The sequence below is a fragment of the Pongo abelii genome, chromosome Y (assembly GCF_028885655.2).
Source record: "Pongo abelii isolate AG06213 chromosome Y, NHGRI_mPonAbe1-v2.0_pri, whole genome shotgun sequence".
NCBI classification, from domain to species: domain Eukaryota; kingdom Metazoa; phylum Chordata; class Mammalia; order Primates; family Hominidae; genus Pongo; species Pongo abelii.
The window spans coordinates 31,089,622-31,112,528 of NC_072009.2; positions in this window are offsets into that span (position 1 = coordinate 31,089,622).

Genomic DNA, 22,907 nt, shown 5'->3' on the forward strand with positions numbered 1-22,907 from the left:
CACTGCTTTCCATTCCATTACTTTCAATTCTATTCTATTCTCCTCCGTTCCACTCAACTCTACTCCACTCCACTACATTCCATTACATCCAAATCCATTCCACTCCATTCCACTCCTCCACTTTGCTGCAATGCTCTCCTCTCAATTCCACTCCTTCTCATTCCATTCCGCTCCATTCCACTGCTATCCTCTCCACCTCAATCAACTCCGGTTCATTCCATTCCATTCCATCCCATTCCATTTCTCTCCATTCCATTCCACTCCACTCCACTTCACTCCAATCCACTCCATTCCATTCCATTCTACTCCATTCTATTCCATTCCATTCCATTCCATTCCATGCCGTTCTGTTGTACTCCATTGCATTCTTTTCCTTTCTTTCGAGAGTATCTCACTCTGTCACTCAGCATGGAGTGCAGTGGCACAGTCTCAGCTCCCGTTCTGTTCTGTTCCTTTTCTTTCCGTTCCACTCCATTCAGCTCTGCTAGGCTCTGCTCCGTTCCATTTCCTTCCATTCTACTCCAGTCCACTCCACTACATTGCGTTACATCCAATTGCATTCCACTGCTTTACACTCCTCTACACTTAACGGCATTCCACTCCACTCCATTTCACGCCATCCCCTTGCATTCATCTCCATTGCACTGTATTCCGCTCCACCTCACTCCGCTCCATTTCAATCCATTCCATTCCATCTCATTCCAGTTCTCTCCATTCCAGGCCACTCCACTTGACTCCACTCTGTTCCCATGCAGTCCACTCCATTCCATTCCATTCCATTCCTTTCTTTCAATGTTATCTCACTCTGTCACATAGCCTGGAGCACAGTCGCACTATCTCCGCTTCTGTTCCATTCCATTCCATGCCATTCCATTCCATTCCACTACACTCCATTCCACTAAAATCTACTCCACTGCATTCCACTCCACTCCACTCCATTCTATTGCACTCCAATCCACTCCATTCAATTCCATTCAATTCCATTCCTTTCCACTTCACTCCACTCCACTACATGCCACTCCATTCCTCTCCATTCCATTCTGTTCCATTCCTTTCCACCCCACTCCACACCGTTCCACTCCACTCCATTCCATTCCATTTCGGTCCACTACACTCATCTCCACTCCAGTCCACTCCATTCCACTGCACTATACTCCATTTTATTCCACTCCCCTCCATTCCACTGCACTCCAATCCTTTCCATTTAATTTCAATCCACTCCATTCCATTCCTTTCCACTGCATTCCATTCCATTCCCTACCATTCCACTCCATTCCACTCCTCTGCAACCCACTCCATTCTACTCCACTCCATTCCACTCCATTCCATTCCACTCCATTCCAATCCACTCCTTTTCATTCCACTCCATTACCTTCCACTCCATTCCACTCCACTTAACTCCATTCCATGCCATTCCATTCCTTTCCTCTCGACTCCACATCACTCCACTCCTTTCATCTCCACTCCACTCCACACAATTGCACTTCCCTCCTTTCGATTCCATTCCATTCTCTTCCTCTTACTCCCCTCCATTCCACTCCACTCCACTCCATTCCTCTCCATTCCACTCCATTCCATTTTATTCCATTACATTCCACTCCATTGCATTCCCTTCCACTTCATTCCATTCCATGCCACTCCACTCCACTCCACTCCAATCTGCTTCATTCAATTCCTATCCACTTGTCTCCATTCCCTTCCATTCCACTCCATTCCATTCATTTCCACTCCATTCCACTCCACTCCACTCCTCTCCATTTCACTCCATTCAATTCCATTGCAGTCCATTCCGTTCCACTTCATTCCATCCCTCTCCATTCCAGTTCATTCCAATCCAATCCACTCCACTCCATTCCATTCCTCTCCATTCCACTCATCTCCCTTCCTTCCCACTCCACTCTACTCCACTCCATTCCGTGCCATTCCATTCCATTTGGTTCCATTCCATTCCACTCCACTAGACTCCACTCCACTCCTTTAGATTCCATAGTACTCCATTTCACTGCTTTCCAATCCACACCACTGCGTTCCGTTGCATTCCCTTCCATTCCATTCGACTCCTCTCCATTCCACTCCACTCCATTCCACTCCATTCCAATCCATTGGATTCCATTTCACTCCATTCCATTCCATTCCACTCCATGCCACTCCACTCACCTCCACTCCCCTCCACTACACTGCATTCTGTTCCATTCTATTCCATTCCAGTCCACTCTACACCTTCCAATCCTGTCCACTCCATTCCATTCCACTCCACTGCACTCCACTACATTCCATTGCATTCCACTCCCTTCCACTCCACTCCACTCCATTGCAGTGCACTCCTCTCTATTCCACTCCACTCCCTTCCATTCCATTCCATTGCATTCCACTCCATTCTATTCTGTTTCACTCCATTCCACTCTACTCCACTGTACTACATTCCCTTCCATTCCACTCCTTTGAAATCAGTTCTTTCCTTCCACAGAATCTCTCTCGGTCACTAAGGCTGGAGTGTAGTCACACAATCTAAGCTCACATTTCTCTTCTCCATTCCATTGCATTCCATTCCATCCCATTCCATTTCTTTCTATTTCACTCCACTCCACTGCATTCCATTCCACTGCATCCCATTCCATTCCACTCTGTTCCTCTTCACTCCACTCCATTCTCCTCCTGTCCACTACATTCCATTCCATTTCACACCACTGCATTCCACTCCATTCTTTCGACACGATATCACTGTGTCAAACAGCCTGGAGAGCTTAGGCACAATCTCAGCTCACATTACATGTCAACTCTCTATTGAACTGCATTCTATTGCATTAAATTCCATTGCATCGCATTCCATTCCTTTGCTTTGCATTACATTCAATTCCATTCCATTCCACTCCTTTCCACTCCACTCCACTCCAGTACGTTCCTTTACATCCGATTCCATTCCACGCCATTGCACTCCTCTCCACTCCACTGCACTGCACTCCACTCCACACCATCCCATTACTTTCTGCTCCATTCCACAGCACTACACTCCTCACCACTCCACTCCACATCACTCCATTCCTTTACATCCGATTCCATTCCATTCCATTCCTCTCCATTCCACTGCACTCTACTTCAGTCCACTCGAATCCACCCAATTAAAAATTCTTTCCATTCCATTTCTTTCTTTCAAGAGTATCTCACTCTGTCACCCAGCGTGGAGTGCAGTGGCACAATCTCAGCTCACATATCATTTCATCATTCCATTACATTCCATTGCATTCCATTCCATTCCAGTGCACTCCACTCCACTCAATTCCACTCCACTCCACTCCAATACGTTCCATTCCATTCCATTCCAATCCCTTCCATTCCACTCTGTTTTATCGACAGGATCTCCCTCTGTCACGCAGGCTCCAGCGCAGTGGCCAAATCACTGCACATATTTCTTCATTCCATTCGATTCAATTCCATTTCATTCCATTGGATTCCATTCCACTCCACTCCGTTCCATTCCACTCCACTCCGTTCCATTCCACTCCACTCCGTTCCATTCCACTCCACTCCGTTCCTTTCCTCTTCATTCCATTCCACTCCATTCCACTCTCCTCCACGACACTCCACTCCATTTCACTCCACACCACTACACTCCTCTCCATTCCATTCCATTCCATTCCATTCCATTCCATTCCATTCCAATCCTTTTTTTCCACAGGATTTCATTCCGTCACAAAGGCTGGAGTGCAGTGGAACAATAACAGCTCACATTTCCTTTCAGCAGTCCATTGCATTCCATTCCAACCCATTGCATTCCATTCTATTTCACTCCACGATACTCCACTCCACTCCGTTCCATTCCACTCCGTCCCATTCCATTCGTCTCCATTCGACTCCACTCCACTCCACTCCACTCCATTCCATTCAATTCCATTCCACTCCATTCCATTTCACTCTATTGCATTCCATTCCTTTCTATCCACAGGATATAACGTGTCACCCAGTCTGGAGTGCAGTGGCACAATCTCAGCTCACACTACATCTCAACTTTCCATTGTATTATATTCTATTACAATGGATTCCATTCCATTCCATTACATTCCACTACTGTCCACTCAATTCTAGGCCATTCAACTCCGTTCAACTCCACTGCACTCCATTCCACTCCATCCCATTCCTTTCCACCCCATTCCACTATAATCCATTCCAACCCACATCACTCCAATTCATGCCATTACGTTCCATTTCATTCCATTCCTCCACATTCCACTCCACTAATGTCCACTCTGTTCCATTCCATTCCACTGCGTTCCATTCCATTCCTTTCTTTTGAGAGTATGACACTCAGTTACACTGCCTAGAGCACACTGCTAAAATCGCAGCTCCCATTCCATTCTATCCCATTCCATTCCACTCCACTCCAGTCCACTCCATTCTGCTCTGCTCCATTCCAGTCCATTACACTGCACTCCATTCCCTTCCACTACACTCCAATCCACTCCACTCCACTCCACTTCTATCCATTCCATTCCACTCCATTCCATGCCATTCCACTCCACTCCATTCCATTCCTTTCCTCTCCGCTCCACTCTATTCCATTCCACTCCACTTCACTCCAATCCATTCCACTCCTCTCCACTCCACTCCATTCCATTCTATTCCATTCCATTCCATTCTATTCCATTCCACTCCACTCCATTCCATTCCATTCCACTCCACTCCATTCCATTCCATTCCACTCCATTCCATTCCATTCCATTTAACTCCATTCCACTCCAGTCCACTAAATTCAATTTCACTCCGTTCCACTCCTTTCCACTTCATTCCATTCCACTCCATTCCACTCCAATCCATAAGACTCCATCCCACTCCTTTCCATTCCTTTCCACTCCACTCCACTCCAATCAACTGCGTTTCTCTCCACTGCATTCCATTTCATTTAATTCCACTCCTATTCACTCCATTCACTTCCACTCCACTCCACACCTCGATATTCCATTCAACTGCACTGCACTTCACTCAATTCCATTCCACTCCACTCCCCTCCTCTCCACTCCATTCCATTCCATTCCACTCCACTCTACTCCAATGCATTCCATTCCACTCCACTTATCGCCACTGCATTCCGTTACACTCTACTCCATTCCATTCTATTCCATTCCATTCCACTCCACTACATTCCACTCCAATCCACCTCATATCATTCCATTCCATTCCACTCCGTTCCATTCCATTGTACTCCATTGAAGTACATTCAGCTCCATTCCACTCCACTCCACACCACTCTACTCCACTCTACTCCTTTCTATTCCTTTCCAATCCACTCCATTGCATTCAATTACACTCCATTCTATGCCAGTCCATTCCATTCCACTCCATTCCACTCTACTTCTTTCCACTCCATGCCATTACAGTCCACTGCATTCCATTTCATTCCACTCCACCCCGCTCCACTCCACTGCATTCGCTTCCATTCCACTCCATTCCCTTCCACTCCACTCCATTCCATTTCTTTCCATTCCATTTCACTCCATTGCATTCCATTCACTTCTTACGACAGGATATCACTATGTCACCCTGGCTGGAGTGCAGTGTCCCAATCTCAGCTCATATTACATGTCAACTATACATTCCATTGCATTCTATTCCATTGCATTCCATTGCATTCTTTTAATTCCGTTCCATTCAATTCTATTCCTTTCCATTCCATTCCATTCCATTCCATTCCTCTCAATTCCATTCCATTCCACTCCATTTCAGTCCATTCCACTAAATTCCACTACACTACACTCAATTCTAGTCTATTGCACTCCATTCCATTCCACTTGGTTCCATTCCACTCCATTTGATTCCATTCCACTCCACTCCATTCCGCTGCACTCCATTCCATTCTGCTCCATTCCCCTCCTCTCCATTCTATCACATTCCACTCCACTCCACTCCATTGAATTCCACTGCATTTCACTGCACTCCACTACATTTCATTCCACTCCGTTCCTTTCCATTCCATTCCATTCCATTCTATTCCACTCCATTCCTTTCCATTGCATTCCATTCCATTCCACTCTGGCCCACTCCATTCCACTCCACTTCTCTACGTTCCATTACATCCAATTCCATTCCACTGCATTCCTAACCTCTCCTCTCCAGTGCACTCCACTCCTGCCCATTCCACTCCTTTCCATTCAATTCTGCTCCATTCCACTGCAATGCACTCCACTGCATTTCATTCAATTCCCTTCCATCCCATTGCATTCTTCATTCCACTCTGCTCCAACTCACTCCATTCCACTCCACTCCACTTCGTTCCATTCCATTCTATGGCATTCCATTCCATTCCTTTATTTCGAGAATGTCTCACTCAGTCAGCCAGCCTGGAGTGCAGTGGCCCCATCCCACCTCCCGCTCCATTCCATTCCACTCCGCTCCACTCCTTTCCTATCCGTTCCATCCACTCCACTACTTTCCATTACTTCCGATTCCATTCCACTCCATTGCACTCCTTTTCACTCTACTGCACTCCTCCCTACTCCATTTCACTGCATCTGATTCCATTTCGCTCCATTCCATTGAACTCAACTCCACCCCACTCCAGTCCACTTCATTCCATTCCATTCCGTTCCATTCCTCTCCATTCCACTCCAATCCACTTCACTTCATTCCACTCCACTCCAATGCACCCCATTGCATTCCATTCCATTCCACTGCATTCCATTCCATTCCTTTCTTTCGAGAGTATCACACACTGTCACCCATCCTGGAGCGCAGTGGTACAATCTCAGCTTCCATTGCGTTCCATTCCATTCCATGAGACTCCTCTGCACTCCACTCCATTCCATTCCACTTCACCCATCGTCACTCCACTCCACCCCTTTCCAATCCACTCCACTCCATTGCATTCCACTGTGCTCCATTCCATGCCACTCCGTTCTATTCCTCACCACTCCAATCGACTAGACTCCACTGCATTCCACTACCCTCCATTCCATTCAATTCCATGCCATTCCGATGTATTTCACTCCACTCCACTCCACTCAATTCCTGTCCATTACCCTCCTCTCAAATACATTCCACTTCAGTAAACTCCATTCGATTAAATTCCACTCCAGTCCACTCCACTCCTCTCCATTCCACTACATTCCATTCCATTTCGTTCCATTCCACTCCCCTCCCTTCCATTCGTTTCCACACCATTCCACTCCACTCCATTCCATTCCAATCCACTCTAATCCACTCTACTCCACTCCTTTCCACTTCTTTCGATTCCTCTACTTTCAACTCCACTCCACTCCCTTCCACTCCAATCCAATCCAATCCATTCCATTCCATATAATTACACTCCCTTCCACTCTACTCCATCCGCTGTATTCCAATCCACTGCTGTTAACTCCACTCTGCTCCCCTCCATTCCAATCCACTCCATTCTACTCTACTTCTCTCCATTCCATTCCTTTCCACTTCATTCCAATCTACTCCATTGCATTCCACTCCACTCCATTCCACTCCTTTCACACCTTTCCACTCCATTCCATTCCTCTCCACTCCACTCCACTCCACTCCATTCCACTCAATTCCATTGCATTCCATTCCCCTCCATTCCACTCTACTCCATTCCATGCCATTCCTTTCCAAACTATTCCACGTCACTCCATTCCATTGCATTCCAATCCATTCTACTCCACTCCACTCCCTTTCCAATCCACTCCATTCCTTTCCATTCCTTTCCATTCCATTCCATTCTACTCCATTCCTCTTCCCTCCACTCCACTCCACTCCATTCTATTCCACTCCATTCCACTGCACTCCAATCTTTCCCACTCCAATCCATTCCATTCTATTCCATTCCATTCCGTTCCACTCCATTCCATTCTACTCCTTTCCACTCCACTCCATTCTTTGCATTCCATTCCCTTCCACTGCTTTCCATTCCATTACTTTCAATTCTATTCTATTCTCCTCCGTTCCACTCAATTCTACTCCACTCCACTACATTCCATTACATCCAAATCCATTCCACTCCATTCCACTCCTCCACTTTGCTGCAATGCTCTCCTCTCAATTCCACTCCTTCTCATTCCATTCCGCTCCATTCCACTGCTATCCTCTCCACCTCAATCAACTCCGGTTCATTCCATTCCATTCCATCCCATTCCATTTCTCTCCATTCCATTCCACTCCACTCCACTTCACTCCAATCCACTCCATTCCATTCCATTCTACTCCATTCTATTCCATTCCATTCCATTCCATTCCATGCCGTTCTGTTGTACTCCATTGCATTCTTTTCCTTTCTTTCGAGAGTATCTCACTCTGTCACTCAGCATGGAGTGCAGTGGCACAGTCTCAGCTCCCGTTCTGTTCTGTTCCTTTTCTTTCCGTTCCACTCCATTCAGCTCTGCTAGGCTCTGCTCCGTTCCATTTCCTTCCATTCTACTCCAGTCCACTCCACTACATTGCGTTACATCCAATTGCATTCCACTGCTTTACACTCCTCTACACTTAACGGCATTCCACTCCACTCCATTTCACGCCATCCCCTTGCATTCATCTCCATTGCACTGTATTCCCCTCCCCCTCACTCCGCTCCATTTCAATCCATTCCATTCCATCTCATTTCAGTTCTCTCCATTCCAGGCCACTCCACTTCACTCCACTCTGTTCCCATGCAGTCCACTCCATTCCATTCCATTCCATTCCTTTCTTTCAATGTTATCTCACTCTGTCACATAGCCTGGAGCACAGTCGCACTATCTCCGCTTCTGTTCCATTCCATTCCATGCCATTCCATTCCATTCCACTACACTCCATTCCACTAAAATCTACTCCACTGCATTCCACTCCACTCCACTCCATTCTATTGCACTTCAATCCACTCCATTCAATTCCATTCAATTCCATTCCTTTCCACTTCACTCCACTCCACTACATGCCACTCCATTCCTCTCCATTCCATTCTGTTCCATTCCTTTCCACCCCACTCCACACCGTTCCACTGCACTCCATTCCATTCCATTTCGGTCCACTACACTCATCTCCACTCCAGTCCACTCAATTCCACTGCACTATACTCCATTTTATTCCACTCCCCTCCATTCCACTGCACTCCAATCCTTTCCATTTAATTTCAATCCACTCCATTCCATTCCTTTCCACTACATTCCATTCCATTCCCTTCCATTCCACTCCATTCCACTCCTCTGCAACCCACTCCATTCTACTCCACTCCATTCCACTCCATTCCATTCCACTCCATTCCAATCCACTCCTTTTCATTCCACTCCATTACCTTCCACTCCATTCCACTCCACTTAACTCCATTCCATGCCATTCCATTCCTTTCCTCTCGACTCCACATCACTCCACTCCTTTCATCTCCACTCCCCTCCACACAATTGCACATCCCTCCTTTCGATTCCATTCCATTCTCTTCCTCTTACTCCCCTCCATTCCACTCCACTCCACTCCATTCCTCTCCATTCCACTCCATTCCATTTTATTCCATTACATTCCACTCCATTGCATTCCCTTCCACTTCATTCCATTCCATGCCACTCCACTCCACTCCACTCCAATCTGCTTCATTCAATTCCTATCCACTTGTCTCCATTCCCTTCCATTCCACTCCATTCCATTCATTTCCACTCCATTCCACTCCACTCCACTCCTCTCCATTTCACTCCATTCAATTCCATTGCAGTCCATTCCGTTCCACGGCATTCCATCCCTCTCCATTCCAGTTCATTCCAATCCAATCCACTCCACTCCATTCCATTCCTCTCCATTTTACTCATCTCCCTTCCTTCCCACTCCACTCTACTCCACTCCATTCCGTGCCATTCCATTCCATTTGGTTCCATTCCATTCCACTCCACTAGACTCCACTCCACTCCTTTAGATTCCATAGTACTCCATTTCACTGCTTTCCAATCCACACCACTGCGTTCCGTTGCATTCCCTTCCATTCCATTCGACTCCTCTCCATTCCACTCCACTCCACTCCACTCCATTCCAATCCATTGGACTCCATTTCACTCCATTCCATTCCATTCCACTCCATGCCACTCCACTCACCTCCACTCCCCTCCACTCCACTGCATTCTGTTCCATTCTATTCCATTCCAGTCCACTCTACACCTTCCAATCCTGTCCACTCCATTCCATTCCACTCCACTGCACTCCACTACATTCCATTGCATTCCACTCCCTTCCACTCCACTCCACTCCATTGCAGTGCACTCCTCTCTATTCCACTCCACTCCATTCCATTCCATTCCATTGCATTCCACTCCATTCTATTCTGTTTCACTCCATTCCACTCTACTCCACTGTACTACATTCCCTTCCATTCCACTCCTTTGAAATCAGTTCTTTCCTTCCACAGAATCTCTCTCGGTCACTAAGGCTGGAGTGTAGTCACACAATCTAAGCTCACATTTCTCTTCTCCATTCCATTACATTCCATTCCATCCCATTCCATTTCTTTCTATTTCACTCCACTCCACTGCATTCCATTCCACTGCATCCCATTCCATTCCACTCTGTTCCTCTTCACTCCACTCCATTCTCCTCCTGTCCACTACATTCCATTCCATTTCACACCACTGCATTCCACTCCATTCTTTCGACACGATATCACTGTGTCAAACAGCCTGGAGAGCTTAGGCACAATCTCAGCTCACATTACATGTCAACTCTCTATTGAACTGCATTCTATTGCATTAAATTCCATTGCATCGCATTCCATTCCTTTGCTTTCCATTACATTCAATTCCATTCCATTCCACTCCTTTCCACTCCACTCCACTCCAGTACGTTCCTTTACATCCGATTCCATTCCACGCCATTGCACTCCTCTCCACTCCACTGCACTGCACTCCACTCCACACCATCCCATTACTTTCTGCTCCATTCCACAGCACTACACTCCTCACCACTCCACTCCACATCACTCCATTCCTTTACATCCGATTCCATTCCATTCCATTCCTCTCCATTCCACTGCACTCTACTTCAGTCCACTCGAATCCACCCAATTAAAAATTCTTTCCATTCCATTTCTTTCTTTCAAGAGTATCTCACTCTGTCACCCAGCGTGGAGTGCAGTGGCACAATCTCAGCTCACATATCATTTCATCATTCCATTACATTCCATTGCATTCCATTCCATTCCAGTGCACTCCACTCCACTCAATTCCACTCCACTCCACTCCAATACGTTCCATTCCATTCCATTCCAATCCCTTCCATTCCACTCTGTTTTATCGACAGGATCTCCCTCTGTCACGCAGGCTCCAGCGCAGTGGCCAAATCACTGCACATATTTCTTCATTCCATTCGATTCAATTCCATTTCATTCCATTGGATTCCATTCCACTCCACTCCGTTCCATTCCACTCCACTCCGTTCCATTCCACTCCACTCCGTTCCTTTCCTCTTCATTCCATTCCACTCCATTCCACTCTCCTCCACGACACTCCACTCCATTTCACTCCACACCACTACACTCCTCTCCATTCCATTCCATTCCATTCCATTCCATTCCATTCCATTCCAATCCTTTTTTTCCACAGGATTTCATTCCGTCACAAAGGCTGGAGTGCAGTGGAACAATAACAGCTCACATTTCCTTTCAGCAGTCCATTGCATTCCATTCCAACCCATTGCATTCCATTCTATTTCACTCCACGATACTCCACTCCACTCCGTTCCATTCCACTCCGTCCCATTCCATTCGTCTCCATTCGACTCCACTCCACTCCACTCCACTCCATTCCATTCAATTCCATTCCACTCCATTCCATTTCACTCTATTGCATTCCATTCCTTTCTATCCACAGGATATAACGTGTCACCCAGTCTGGAGTGCAGTGGCACAATCTCAGCTCACACTACATCTCAACTTTCCATTGTATTATATTCTATTACAATGGATTCCATTCCATTCCATTACATTCCACTACTGTCCACTCAATTCTAGGCCATTCAACTCCGTTCAACTCCACTGCACTCCATTCCACTCCATCCCATTCCTTTCCACCCCATTCCACTATAATCCATTCCAACCCACATCACTCCAATTCATGCCATTACGTTCCATTTCATTCCATTCCTCCACATTCCACTCCACTAATGTCCACTCTGTTCCATTCCATTCCACTGCGTTCCATTCCATTCCTTTCTTTTGAGAGTATGACACTCAGTTACACTGCCTAGAGCACACTGCTAAAATCGCAGCTCCCATTCCATTCTATCCCATTCCATTCCACTCCACTCCAGTCCACTCCATTCTGCTCTGCTCCATTCCAGTCCATTACACTGCACTCCATTCCCTTCCACTACACTCCAATCCACTCCACTCCACTCCACTTCTATCCATTCCATTCCACTCCATTCCATGCCATTCCACTCCACTCCATTCCATTCCTTTCCTCTCCGCTCCACTCTATTCCATTCCACTCCACTTCACTCCAATCCATTCCACTCCTCTCCACTCCACTCCATTCCATTCTATTCCATTCCATTCCATTCTATTCCATTCCACTCCACTCCATTCCATTCCATTCCACTCCACTCCATTCCATTCCATTCCACTCCATTCCATTCCATTCCATTTAACTCCATTCCACTCCAGTCCACTAAATTCAATTTCACTCCGTTCCACTCCTTTCCACTTCATTCCATTCCACTCCATTCCACTCCAATCCATAAGACTCCATCCCACTCCTTTCCATTCCTTTCCACTCCACTCCACTCCAATCAACTGCGTTTCTCTCCACTGCATTCCATTTCATTTAATTCCACTCCTATTCACTCCATTCACTTCCACTCCACTCCACACCTCGATATTCCATTCAACTGCACTGCACTTCACTCAATTCCATTCCACTCCACTCCCCTCCTCTCCACTCCATTCCATTCCATTCCACTCCACTCTACTCCAATGCATTCCATTCCACTCCACTTATCGCCACTGCATTCCGTTACACTCTACTCCATTCCATTCTATTCCATTCCATTCCACTCCACTACATTCCACTCCAATCCACCTCATATCATTCCATTCCATTCCACTCCGTTCCATTCCATTGTACTCCATTGAAGTACATTCAGCTCCATTCCACTCCACTCCACACCACTCTACTCCACTCTACTCCTTTCTATTCCTTTCCAATCCACTCCATTGCATTCAATTACACTCCATTCTATGCCAGTCCATTCCATTCCACTCCATTCCACTCTACTTCTTTCCACTCCATGCCATTACAGTCCACTGCATTCCATTTCATTCCACTCCACCCCGCTCCACTCCACTGCATTCGCTTCCATTCCACTCCATTCCCTTCCACTCCACTCCATTCCATTTCTTTCCATTCCATTTCACTCCATTGCATTCCATTCACTTCTTACGACAGGATATCACTATGTCACCCTGGCTGGAGTGCAGTGTCCCAATCTCAGCTCATATTACATGTCAACTATACATTCCATTGCATTCTATTCCATTGCATTCCATTGCATTCTTTTAATTCCGTTCCATTCAATTCTATTCCTTTCCATTCCATTCCATTCCATTCCATTCCTCTCAATTCCATTCCATTCCACTCCATTTCAGTCCATTCCACTAAATTCCACTACACTACACTCAATTCTAGTCTATTGCACTCCATTCCATTCCACTTGGTTCCATTCCACTCCATTTGATTCCATTCCACTCCACTCCATTCCGCTGCACTCCATTCCATTCTGCTCCATTCCCCTCCTCTCCATTCTATCACATTCCACTCCACTCCACTCCATTGCATTCCACTGCATTTCACTGCACTCCACTACATTTCATTCCACTCCGTTCCTTTCCATTCCATTCCATTCCATTCTATTCCACTCCATTCCTTTCCATTGCATTCCATTCCATTCCACTCTGGCCCACTCCATTCCACTCCACTTCTCTACGTTCCATTACATCCAATTCCATTCCACTGCATTCCTAACCTCTCCTCTCCAGTGCACTCCACTCCTGCCCATTCCACTCCTTTCCATTCAATTCTGCTCCATTCCACTGCAATGCACTCCACTGCATTTCATTCAATTCCCTTCCATCCCATTGCATTCTTCATTCCACTCTGCTCCAACTCACTCCATTCCACTCCACTCCACTTCGTTCCATTCCATTCTATGGCATTCCATTCCATTCCTTTATTTCGAGAATGTCTCACTCAGTCAGCCAGCCTGGAGTGCAGTGGCCCCATCCCACCTCCCGCTCCATTCCATTCCACTCCGCTCCACTCCTTTCCTATCCGTTCCATCCACTCCACTACTTTCCATTACTTCCGATTCCATTCCACTCCATTGCACTCCTTTTCACTCTACTGCACTCCTCCCTACTCCATTTCACTGCATCTGATTCCATTTCGCTCCATTCCATTGAACTCAACTCCACCCCACTCCAGTCCACTTCATTCCATTCCATTCCGTTCCATTCCTCTCCATTCCACTCCAATCCACTTCACTTCATTCCACTCCACTCCAATGCACCCCATTGCATTCCATTCCATTCCACTGCATTCCATTCCATTCCTTTCTTTCGAGAGTATCACACACTGTCACCCATCCTGGAGCGCAGTGGTACAATCTCAGCTTCCATTGCGTTCCATTCCATTCCATGAGACTCCTCTGCACTCCACTCCATTCCATTCCACTTCACCCATCGTCACTCCACTCCACCCCTTTCCAATCCACTCCACTCCATTGCATTCCACTGTGCTCCATTCCATGCCACTCCGTTCTATTCCTCACCACTCCAATCGACTAGACTCCACTGCATTCCACTACCCTCCATTCCATTCAATTCCATGCCATTCCGATGTATTTCACTCCACTCCACTCCACTCAATTCCTGTCCATTACCCTCCTCTCAAATACATTCCACTTCAGTAAACTCCATTCGATTAAATTCCACTCCAGTCCACTCCACTCCTCTCCATTCCACTACATTCCATTCCATTTCGTTCCATTCCACTCCCCTCCCTTCCATTCGTTTCCACACCATTCCACTCCACTCCATTCCATTCCAATCCACTCTAATCCACTCTACTCCACTCCTTTCCACTTCTTTCGATTCCTCTACTTTCAACTCCACTCCACTCCCTTCCACTCCAATCCAATCCAATCCATTCCATTCCATATAATTACACTCCCTTCCACTCTACTCCATCCGCTGTATTCCAATCCACTGCTGTTAACTCCACTCTGCTCCCCTCCATTCCAATCCACTCCATTCTACTCTACTTCTCTCCATTCCATTCCTTTCCACTTCATTCCAATCTACTCCATTGCATTCCACTCCACTCCATTCCACTCCTTTCACACCTTTCCACTCCATTCCATTCCTCTCCACTCCACTCCACTCCACTCCATTCCACTCAATTCCATTGCATTCCATTCCCCTCCATTCCACTCTACTCCATTCCATGCCATTCCTTTCCAAACTATTCCACGTCACTCCATTCCATTGCATTCCAATCCATTCTACTCCACTCCACTCCCTTTCCAATCCACTCCATTCCTTTCCATTCCTTTCCATTCCATTCCATTCTACTCCATTCCTCTTCCCTCCACTCCACTCCACTCCATTCTATTCCACTCCATTCCACTGCACTCCAATCTTTCCCACTCCAATCCATTCCATTCTATTCCATTCCATTCCGTTCCACTCCATTCCATTCTACTCCTTTCCACTCCACTCCATTCTTTGCATTCCATTCCCTTCCACTGCTTTCCATTCCATTACTTTCAATTCTATTCTATTCTCCTCCGTTCCACTCAATTCTACTCCACTCCACTACATTCCATTACATCCAAATCCATTCCACTCCATTCCACTCCTCCACTTTGCTGCAATGCTCTCCTCTCAATTCCACTCCTTCTCATTCCATTCCGCTCCATTCCACTGCTATCCTCTCCACCTCAATCAACTCCGGTTCATTCCATTCCATTCCATCCCATTCCATTTCTCTCCATTCCATTCCACTCCACTCCACTTCACTCCAATCCACTCCATTCCATTCCATTCTACTCCATTCTATTCCATTCCATTCCATTCCATTCCATGCCGTTCTGTTGTACTCCATTGCATTCTTTTCCTTTCTTTCGAGAGTATCTCACTCTGTCACTCAGCATGGAGTGCAGTGGCACAGTCTCAGCTCCCGTTCTGTTCTGTTCCTTTTCTTTCCGTTCCACTCCATTCAGCTCTGCTAGGCTCTGCTCCGTTCCATTTCCTTCCATTCTACTCCAGTCCACTCCACTACATTGCGTTACATCCAATTGCATTCCACTGCTTTACACTCCTCTACACTTAACGGCATTCCACTCCACTCCATTTCACGCCATCCCCTTGCATTCATCTCCATTGCACTGTATTCCCCTCCCCCTCACTCCGCTCCATTTCAATCCATTCCATTCCATCTCATTTCAGTTCTCTCCATTCCAGGCCACTCCACTTCACTCCACTCTGTTCCCATGCAGTCCACTCCATTCCATTCCATTCCATTCCTTTCTTTCAATGTTATCTCACTCTGTCACATAGCCTGGAGCACAGTCGCACTATCTCCGCTTCTGTTCCATTCCATTCCATGCCATTCCATTCCATTCCACTACACTCCATTCCACTAAAATCTACTCCACTGCATTCCACTCCACTCCACTCCATTCTATTGCACTTCAATCCACTCCATTCAATTCCATTCAATTCCATTCCTTTCCACTTCACTCCACTCCACTACATGCCACTCCATTCCTCTCCATTCCATTCTGTTCCATTCCTTTCCACCCCACTCCACACCGTTCCACTGCACTCCATTCCATTCCATTTCGGTCCACTACACTCATCTCCACTCCAGTCCACTCAATTCCACTGCACTATACTCCATTTTATTCCACTCCCCTCCATTCCACTGCACTCCAATCCTTTCCATTTAATTTCAATCCACTCCATTCCATTCCTTTCCACTACATTCCATTCCATTCCCTTCCATTCCACTCCATTCCACTCCTCTGCAACCCACTCCATTCTACTCCACTCCATTCCACTCCATTCCATTCCACTCCATTCCAATCCACTCCTTTTCATTCCACTCCATTACCTTCCACTCCATTCCACTCCACTTAACTCCATTCCATGCCATTCCATTCCTTTCCTCTCGACTCCACATCACTCCACTCCTTTCATCTCCACTCCCCTCCACACAATTGCACATCCCTCCTTTCGATTCCATTCCATTCTCTTCCTCTTACTCCCCTCCATTCCACTCCACTCCACTCCATTCCTCTCCATTCCACTCCATTCCATTTTATTCCATTACATTCCACTCCATTGCATTCCCTTCCACTTCATTCCATTCCATGCCACTCCACTCCACTCCACTCCAATCTGCTTCATTCAATTCCTATCCACTTGTCTCCATTCCCTTCCATTCCACTCCATTCCATTCATTTCCACTCCATTCCACTCCACTCCACTCCTCTCCATTTCACTCCATTCAATTCCATTGCAGTCCATTCCGTTCCACGGCATTCCATCCCTCTCCATTCCAGTTCATTCCAATCCAATCCACTCCACTCCATTCCATTCCTCTCCATTTTACTCATCTCCCTTCCTTCCCACTCCACTCTACTCCACTCCATTCCGTGCCATTCCATTCCATTTGGTTCCATTCCATTCCACTCCACTAGACTCCACTCCACTCCTTTAGATTCCATAGTACTCCATTTCACTGCTTTCCAATCCACACCACTGCGTTCCGTTGCATTCCCTTCCATTCCATTCGACTCCTCTCCATTCCACTCCACTCCACTCCACTCCATTCCAATCCATTGGACTCCATTTCACTCCATTCCATTCCATTCCACTCCATGCCACTCCACTCACCTCCACTCCCCTCCACTCCACTGCATTCTGTTCCATTCTATTCCATTCCAGTCCACTCTACACCTTCCAATCCTGTCCACTCCATTCCATTCCACTCCACTGCACTCCACTACATTCCATTGCATTCCACTCCCTTCCACTCCACTCCACTCCATTGCAGTGCACTCCTCTCTATTCCACTCCACTCCATTCCATTCCATTCCATTGCATTCCACTCCATTCTATTCTGTTTCACTCCATTCCACTCTACTCCACTGTACTACATTCCCTTCCATTCCACTCCTTTGAAATCAGTTCTTTCCTTCCACAGAATCTCTCTCGGTCACTAAGGCTGGAGTGTAGTCACACAATCTAAGCTCACATTTCTCTTCTCCATTCCATTACATTCCATTCCATCCCATTCCATTTCTTTCTATTTCACTCCACTCCACTGCATTCCATTCCACTGCATCCCATTCCATTCCACTCTGTTCCTCTTCACTCCACTCCATTCTCCTCCTGTCCACTACATTCCATTCCATTTCACACCACTGCATTCCACTCCATTCTTTCGACACGATATCACTGTGTCAAACAGCCTGGAGAGCTTAGGCACAATCTCAGCTCACATTACATGTCAACTCTCTATTGAACTGCATTCTATTGCATTAAATTCCATTGCATCGCATTCCATTCCTTTGCTTTCCATTACATTCAATTCCATTCCATTCCACTCCTTTCCACTCCACTCCACTCCAGTACGTTCCTTTACATCCGATTCCATTCCACGCCATTGCACTCCTCTCCACTCCACTGCACTGCACTCCACTCCACACCATCCCATTACTTTCTGCTCCATTCCACAGCACTACACTCCTCACCACTCCACTCCACATCACTCCATTCCTTTACATCCGATTCCATTCCATTCCATTCCTCTCCATTCCACTGCACTCTACTTCAGTCCACTCGAATCCACCCAATTAAAAATTCTTTCCATTCCATTTCTTTCTTTCAAGAGTATCTCACTCTGTCACCCAGCGTGGAGTGCAGTGGCACAATCTCAGCTCACATATCATTTCATCATTCCATTACATTCCATTGCATTCCATTCCATTCCAGTGCACTCCACTCCACTCAATTCCACTCCACTCCACTCCAATACGTTCCATTCCATTCCATTCCAATCCCTTCCATTCCACTCTGTTTTATCGACAGGATCTCCCTCTGTCACGCAGGCTCCAGCGCAGTGGCCAAATCACTGCACATATTTCTTCATTCCATTCGATTCAATTCCATTTCATTCCATTGGATTCCATTCCACTCCACTCCGTTCCATTCCACTCCACTCCGTTCCATTCCACTCCACTCCGTTCCTTTCCTCTTCATTCCATTCCACTCCATTCCACTCTCCTCCACGACACTCCACTCCATTTCACTCCACACCACTACACTCCTCTCCATTCCATTCCATTCCATTCCATTCCATTCCATTCCATTCCAATCCTTTTTTTCCACAGGATTTCATTCCGTCACAAAGGCTGGAGTGCAGTGGAACAATAACAGCTCACATTTCCTTTCAGCAGTCCATTGCATTCCATTCCAACCCATTGCATTCCATTCTATTTCACTCCACGATACTCCACTCCACTCCGTTCCATTCCACTCCGTCCCATTCCATTCGTCTCCATTCGACTCCACTCCACTCCACTCCACTCCATTCCATTCAATTCCATTCCACTCCATTCCATTTCACTCTATTGCATTCCATTCCTTTCTATCCACAGGATATAACGTGTCACCCAGTCTGGAGTGCAGTGGCACAATCTCAGCTCACACTACATCTCAACTTTCCATTGTATTATATTCTATTACAATGGATTCCATTCCATTCCATTACATTCCACTACTGTCCACTCAATTCTAGGCCATTCAACTCCGTTCAACTCCACTGCACTCCATTCCACTCCATCCCATTCCTTTCCACCCCATTCCACTATAATCCATTCCAACCCACACCACTCCAATTCATGCCATTACGTTCCATTTCATTCCATTCCTCCACATTCCACTCCACTAATGTCCACTCTGTTCCATTCCATTCCACTGCGTTCCATTCCATTCCTTTCTTTTGAGAGTATGACACTCAGTTACACTGCCTAGAGCACACTGCTAAAATCGCAGCTCCCATTCCATTCTATCCCATTCCATTCCACTCCACTCCAGTCCACTCCATTCTGCTCTGCTCCATTCCAGTCCATTACACTGCACTCCATTCCCTTCCACTACACTCCAATCCACTCCACTCCACTCCACTTCTATCCATTCCATTCCACTCCATTCCATGCCATTCCACTCCACTCCATTCCATTCCTTTCCTCTCCGCTCCACTCTATTCCATTCCACTCCACTTCACTCCAATCCATTCCACTCCTCTCCACTCCACTCCATTCCATTCTATTCCATTCCATTCCATTCTATTCCATTCCACTCCACTCCATTCCATTCCATTCCACTCCACTCCATTCCATTCCATTCCACTCCATTCCATTCCATTCCATTTAACTCCATTCCACTCCAGTCCACTAAATTCAATTTCACTCCGTTCCACTCCTTTCCACTTCATTCCATTCCACTCCATTCCACTCCAATCCATAAGACTCCATCCCACTCCTTTCCATTCCTTTCCACTCCACTCCACTCCAATCAACTGCGTTTCTCTCCACTGCATTCCATTTCATTTAATTCCACTCCTATTCACTCCATTCACTTCCACTCCACTCCACACCACGATATTCCATTCAACTGCACTGCACTTCACTCAATTCCATTCCACTCCACTCCCCTCCTCTCCACTCCATTCCATTCCATTCCACTCCACTCTACTCCAATGCATTCCATTCCACTCCACTTATCGCCACTGCATTCCGTTACACTCTACTCCATTCCATTCTATTCCATTCCATTCCACTCCACTACATTCCACTCCAATCCACCTCATATCATTCCATTCCTTTCCACTCCGTTCCATTCCATTGTACTCCATTGAAGTACATTCAGCTCCATTCCACTCCACTCCACACCACTCTACTCCACTCTACTCCTTTCTATTCCTTTCCAATCCACTCCATTGCATTCAATTACACTCCATTCTATGCCAGTCCATTCCATTCCACTCCATTCCACTCTAATTCTTTCCACTCCATGCCATTACAGTCCACTGCATTCCATTTCATTCCACTCCACCCCGCTCCACTCCACTGCATTCGCTTCCATTCCACTCCATTCCCTTCCACTCCACTCCATTCCATTTCTTTCCATTCCATTTCACTCCATTGCATTCCATTCACTTCTTACGACAGGATATCACTATGTCACCCTGGCTGGAGTGCAGTGTCCCAATCTCAGCTCATATTACATGTCAACTATACATTCCATTGCATTCTATTCCATTGCATTCCATTGCATTCTTTTAATTCCGTTCCATTCAATTCTATTCCTTTCCATTCCATTCCATTCCATTCCATTCCTCTCAATTCCATTCCATTCCACTCCATTTCAGTCCATTCCACTAAATTCCACTACACTACACTCAATTCTAGTCTATTGCACTCCATTCCATTCCACTTGGTTCCATTCCACTCCATTTGATTCCATTCCACTCCACTCCATTCCGCTGCACTCCATTCCATTCTGCTCCATTCCCCTCCTCTCCATTCTATCACATTCCACTCCACTCCACTCCATTCCATTCCACTGCATTTCACTGCACTCCACTACATTTCATTCCACTCCGTTCCTTTCCATTCCATTCCATTCCATTCTATTCCACTCCATTCCTTTCCATTGCATTCCATTCCATTCCACTCTGGCCCACTCCATTCCACTCCACTTCTCTACGTTCCATTACATCCAATTCCATTCCACTGCATTCCTAACCTCTCCTCTCCAGTGCACTCCACTCCTGCCCATTCCACTCCTTTCCATTCAATTCTGCTCCATTCCACTGCAATGCACTCCACTGCATTTCATTCAATTCCCTTCCATCCCATTGCATTCTTCATTCCACTCTGCTCCAACTCACTCCATTCCACTCCACTCCACTTCGTTCCATTCCATTCTATGGCATTCCATTCCATTCCTTTATTTCGAGAATGTCTCACTCAGTCAGCCAGCCTGGAGTGCAGTGGCCCCATCCCACCTCCCGCTCCATTCCATTCCACTCCGCTCCACTCCTTTCCTATCCGTTCCATCCACTCCACTACTTTCCATTACTTCCGATTCCATTCCACTCCATTGCACTCCTTTTCACTCTACTGCACTCCTCCCTACTCCATTTCACTGCATCTGATTCCATTTCGCTCCATTCCATTGAACTCAACTCCACCCCACTCCAGTCCACTTCATTCCATTCCATTCCGTTCCATTCCTCTCCATTCCACTCCAATCCACTTCACTTCATTCCACTCCACTCCAATGCACCCCATTGCATTCCATTCCATTCCACTGCATTCCATTCCATTCCTTTCTTTCGAGAGTATCACACTCTGTCACCCATCCTGGAGCGCAGTGGTACAATCTCAGCTTCCATTGCGTTCCATTCCATTCCATGAGACTCCTCTGCACTCCACTCCATTCCATTCCACTTCACCCATCGTCACTCCACTCCACCCCTTTCCAATCCACTCCACTCCATTGCATTCCACTGTGCTCCATTCCATGCCACTCCGTTCTATTCCTCACCACTCCAATCGACTAGACTCCACTGCATTCCACTACCCTCCATTCCATTCAATTCCATGCCATTCCGATGTATTTCACTCCACTCCACTCCACTCAATTCCTGTCCATTACCCTCCTCTCAAATACATTCCACTTCAGTAAACTCCATTCGATTAAATTCCACTCCAGTCCACTCCACTCCTCTCCATTCCACTACATTCCATTCCATTTCGTTCCATTCCACTCCCCTCCCTTTCATTCGTTTCCACACCATTCCACTCCACTCCATTCCATTCCAATCCACTCTAATCCACTCTACTCCACT